Source organism: Stegostoma tigrinum, unplaced genomic scaffold (assembly GCF_030684315.1).
Source record: "Stegostoma tigrinum isolate sSteTig4 unplaced genomic scaffold, sSteTig4.hap1 scaffold_143, whole genome shotgun sequence".
NCBI classification, from domain to species: Eukaryota; Metazoa; Chordata; class Chondrichthyes; order Orectolobiformes; family Stegostomatidae; genus Stegostoma; species Stegostoma tigrinum.
In genome coordinates, this window is record NW_026728088.1 from 530,120 (window position 1) to 535,722 (window position 5,603).

Consider the following 5,603-nt stretch of genomic DNA (forward strand, 5'->3'; position numbering starts at 1 on the left):
TTTGTCTCAGTGTAGGTCTCTGTGTCTGTGTGCTTCTGTCTCAATGTGTGTCTGTAATGGCTGTGTGTTTGTGCCTGTGGCTCTTTTCAGTGGGCTATCTGTTGTTTTGGGGGTGAATCCATTGAAACGGGGTTACCTCCCTTCCACGCTTTTTCTCTGTCTCTCCCTCTTGAGTCTCAAATTATTACAATGGTCATGTTGACATGTGTCTGCATATGTGTTTGTAGCTGTGTTTTTTTTTCCTGGTTGCAATCGGACTCACTGGGGATCCAGGTTCAAATCCTGCCACAGCAGATGGTCACATTTGAATTGGCGAAGATACCTCGAATTAAGAATCTAATGATGACTATGTTGAGGTTGGATGGCTCGCCGAGCTGCTTGGTTGTTCTGCAGACGTTTCGCTACCGTGCTTGGTAACATCCTCAGTGCAGCTTCTGATGAAGCGTCGGTGTGTTTTCCCAACTGGTTTTTAAACTCTTGGGTCTGTTCCGATGGATTGCCTCACTTCCGGGTTTCCTCTGTAGTGGAATGTATATGGGATTGAGTTCAATGTGTTTGTTAATAGCCTGCTTCGTGCAGTGCCATGCTTCCAGGAATTCTTGTGTTTGTCTCTGCCTAGCCTGCCGCAGGATCTGAGAACATAGAACATAGAACAGTACAGCACAGAACAGGCCCTTCAGCCCACAATGTTGTGCCGACCATTGATCCTCATGTATGCACCCTCAAATTTCTGTGACCATATACATGTCCAGCAGTCTCTTAAATGACCCCAATGACCTTGCTTCCACAACTGCTGCTGGCAACGCATTCCATGCTCTCACATTTCTCTGCGTAAAGAACCTGCCTCTGACATCCCCTCTATACTTTCCACCAACCAGCTTAAAACTATGACCCCTCGTGCTAGCCATTTCTGCCCTGGGAAATAGTCTCTGGTTTTCAACTCTATCTATGCCTCTCATTATCTTGTATACCTCAATTAGGTCCCCTCTCCTCCTCCTTTTCTCCAATGAAAAGAGACCGAGCTCAGTCAACCTCTCTTCATGAGATAAGCCCTCCAGTCCAGGCAGCATCCTGGTAAACCTCCTCTGAACCCTCTCCAAAGCGTCCACATCTTTCCTATAATAGGGCGCCCAGAACTGGGCGCAGTATTCCAAGTGCAGTCTAACCAAAGTTTTATAGAGCTGCAACAAGATCTCACGACTCTTAAACTCAATCCCCCTGTTAATGAAAGCCAAAACACCATATGCTTTCTTAACAACCCTGTCCACTTGGGTGGCCATTTTAAGGGATCTATGTATCTGCACACCAAGATCCCTCTGTTCCTCCACGCTGCCAAGAATCCTATCCTTAATCCTGTACTCAGCTTTCAAATTCGACCTTCCAAAATGCATCACCTCGCATTTATCCAGGTAGAACTCCATCTGCCACCTCTCAGCCCATCTCTGCATCCTGTCAATGTCCCGCTGCAGCCTACAACAGCCCTCTACACTGTCAACGACACCTCCGACCTTTGTGTCGTCTGCAAACTTGCTGACCCATCCTTCAATACCCTCATCCAAGACATTAACAAAAATTACAAACAGTAGAGGCCCAAGGACAGAGCCCTGTGGAACCCCACTCGCCACTGACTTCCAGGCAGAATATTTTCCTTCTACTACCACTCGCTGTCTTCTGTTGGCCAGCCAATTCTGTATCCAAGCAGCTAAGTTCCCCTGTATCCCATTCCTCCTGACCTTCTGAATGAGCCTACCATGGGGAACATTATCAAATGCCTTACTGAAGTCCATATACACCACATCCACAGCTCGACCCTCATCAAATTTTCTAGTCACATCCTCAAAAAACTCGATAAGGTTTGTAAGGCATGACCTACCCCTCACAAAGCCGTGTTGACTGTATTTGATCAAGCCATGCTCTTCCAGATGGTCATAAATCTTATCCCTCAGAATCCTTTCTAACACCTTGCAGACGACAGACGTGAGACTTACCGGTCTATAATTGCCGGGGATTTCCCTATTTCCTTTCTTGAAGAGAGGAATTACATTTGCCTCTCTCCAGTCCTCAGGTACGACTCCAGTGGAAAGCGAGGATGCAAAGATCTTCGCAAGTGGCGAAGCAATTGCATTTCTCGCTTCCCATAGTAGCGGAGGACAAATCTGGTCCGGGCCTGGCGACTTGTCAATCTTAATGTTTGACAAAATTTTCAGCACATCAGCTTCCTCTATCTCTATCCATTCCAGCATGCACACCTGCTCTTCAAAGGTTTCATTCACTACAAAGTTCGTTTCTTTCGTAAAGGCAGAAGCAAAAAACTCATTTAGGGCTTCCCCTACCTCCTCAGACTCCACACACAAGTTCCCTATGCTTTCTCTGATCGGCCCTACTCTTTCTTTGACCATTCTCTTATTCCTCACATAAGTGTAAAATGCCTTTGTGTTTTCCCGGATTCGTTCTGCCAAGCCTTCCTCGTGCCCCCTCCTGGCTCTCCTCAGACCATTTTTGAGCTTCTTCCTTGCCTGCATGTAATCCTCTCTAGCTGAACTTGACCCTAGCTTCCTCCACCTTATGTAAGCTACCTTCTTCCTTTTCACAAGAAGCTCCACCGCTCTCGTCATCCAAGGTTCCTTTATCTTACCCCTTCTTGCCTGTCTCAGAGGGACATATTTACTCATCACTCCCAACAACTGTTCCTTAAACAGTCTCCACATGTCTATAGTTCCCTTACCATGGAACAACTGCTCCCAGTCCATGCTTCCTAACTTATGTCGAATCGCATCATAGTTTCCTCTTCCCCAATTAAATATCCTCCCATTTTTCCTAATCCTCTCCTTCTCCATAGCTATGTAGAATGTGAGGCAGTTATGGTCACTATCACCAAAATGCTCTCCCACCACAAGATCTGATACCTGCCCCGGCTCGTTTCCGAGCACCAGGTCTAGAATGGCCTCTCCCCTCGTCGGCCTGTCAACGTACTGCGTTAGGAAACCCTCCTGAACACACCTTACAAAAACAGCTCCATTCAAATCTTCTGCTCGAAGGAGGTTCCAATCAATATTAGGAAAGTTAAAGTCACCCATTACAACAACCCTACTACGTCCACACTTTTCCAAAATCTGTCGACCTATGCTTTCTTCAATCTCCCTGCTGCTATTGGGGGGCCTGTAGTAAACCCCTAACGAGGGGACTACTCCCTTGCTGTTCCTAATTTCCACCCACACTGACTTGGGAGGCAGATCTTCCTCGACAATGGAAGCTTCTGTACCTGTGATACCCTCTCTGATTAGTAGTGCTACACCCCCTCCTCTTTTTCCCCCCTCCCTATTCTTTTTAAATGCTCTAAACTCTGGAACATCCAGCAACCATTCCTGCCCATGAGAAACCCATGTCTCTGTTATGGCCACAACATCACAGCACCAGGTACTGATCCATGCTCTAAGTTCATCACTTTTATTCCTGATACTCCTTGCGTTAAAGCAAACACACATTAACTGATCCCTTGGTTCCTTCCCAGGAAAATCCTTCCCACTAGCTGGTCTACTTCTTGCTCACCTGCATCAACTCTCACCTCCGGTATACAGCTCAGGTTCCCACCCCCCTGTCATACTAGTTTAAACCCTCTGGAACTACTCGAGCAAACCTTCCACCCGGGATATTGGTCCCCTTCCAGTTCAGATGTAACCCATCCTTCTTTTACAGGTCCCACCTTCCCCAGAACACATCCCAATTATCTACATATCTGAAGCCCTCCCTCTTGGTGTTGTCCCAGTTGAAGTGGCGGTTCTCCTTGTCCATGTGGATTGAGATGAGTGAGCATTGTTCATGTCTTTTTGTAGCCAGTTGTTCAATGATAATGGATATCCAAAGAACTGGGTCAGGAGATGCCTACAGGAACAGCATCAGAAAGATTCTACACACCCTCGACACACACATCACACTACCCTACATCAGGAACACGTCAGAACTCACCGCAAGACATCTAAGGCCACTGGGCATCAGGGTGGCACACAAACCCACATCAAACCGACGACAAGTGACCACCCGAACTAAAGACCTACTCCCCACCATGGACAGGACCAATGTCATCTACAAAATCCCCTGCAGAGACTGTGAGAAACACTACGTTGGACAAACGCGAAGGAAACTAACAACAGTAAGAGAACACCAACCCTAACCCTCACTTAATCAGTCAGCAGGATGTGAAATGCTGGTAACTCAGGCACGAGAGCTTTTCACTTCTTGAACAAAAAGCAATTGCATGCTGTGAGTATCACTGTGACATCTCTGATCATATTTTACATTCAGAAACTGCCTTTTGTGAAACTCTAAATAAGCACCTTGGAATTTTGTAAATTTTACTCACTTACTGTTCCTTGTCTCCCACTCCGGTTTCCAAATCAGCTGGCTGCCACCTGAAATTAGTCCATGTCCAGGATTTGAAAGCTGCACAGAGAAACGTTGGGGTAAGGAGAAAGGCAAGCAAGATGGCAGCTCGTAGCTGCACCGAGGCTCGAATAGCCTCCCTATGTGATTTGTCGTTCTTGAATTCTAATGCTGGCTCAGTGTTTCAGACAGAGGGTTATCTTTCAGCCACTTCCACTGCAAAACTGGTGTGTAAGTCTAAGTTTGCTGCACGGTGTGAACTGGTGCACGATCTGCTCAGCTTGGTGCATTTCCCCAGTAGCCCGGTGGTTTTCATATTATGTGTTAACGCCAGAATTGTTCAGTTTCGAACAAAGGGTGAAATCATTCACCATCGTGAAAGTCTAAATTCCAGAAATGCCGTGCGGTTCATGTTTTCTTTATCCAAGCATAACTGTATACACTTTCTCCCAGGCACTTTACATTTGTTGCCTAACTGATTCTCACAAGATGCTCTCAGCTTTCTGTTGGTTTTTGATTTGATCGAGCTGTTGTCAGCATCTTGTGGGAAAATAACGTTTTAGTTAGGCACTGCCCGGCAGCTAAGAAAATGGATGAACAAGACAGGGATCCTTGAAGTCTTTCCCTGTGCCTTTGCTTTTGTTGTTTTGCAGTAACAACATCAGAAAGAATCATATTTGACCCTCCTGTATGGGTGTAGTGTGGCCGAGCGGTCTAAGGCGCTGGAATCAGGTTCCAGTCTCCTCGGAGGCGTGGGTTTGAATCCCACCGCTGCCATTATGCTTGTCGTGTTGGTCTGCTGAAGCTGGGTAGGGAAGACCTGTGTTTCAGTTGAAAGTAACAGAAGGCAAGGTTTTGTTTCTAATCAATGCACAATGCAGGTGAGCACAGAACATCTGCTCCTCATTTTCATCGCGTTACAGGATCAGTTTCATTATGGAAATGGAGAGAGCTGACAACCTTCGGTCTACCTCGCCAATATCGACCAGATATCCTAAATTAACGCAGCCCCATTTGCCAGCTTTTGGTCAATATCCCTCTAAACCCTCCCGATTCACACACACATTTGGATCCCTTGGAAATGTTGTAATTTTACCAGGCTCCAACAATTCATCTGGCAGTTTAATGCATACATGCACCACTTTCTGGGCAAGAAAAAATGGCCCTCAGGTCGCTTTTAAATTGCTGCCCCTCACTTTAATTGTACACCCTCCAGGTTTGGA

General features: G+C 46.4%; 1 non-coding gene across 1 annotated transcript; it reads left to right on the plus strand.

The window, feature by feature from the left end:
- Nucleotides 1–5,073: 5,073 nt before the first annotated feature.
- trnal-cag (transfer RNA leucine (anticodon CAG)) lies at nt 5,074–5,157 on the plus strand. The gene has a single exon. It is a non-coding gene; the product is annotated as a tRNA-Leu (tRNA).
- Nucleotides 5,158–5,603: the final 446 nt, after the last annotated feature.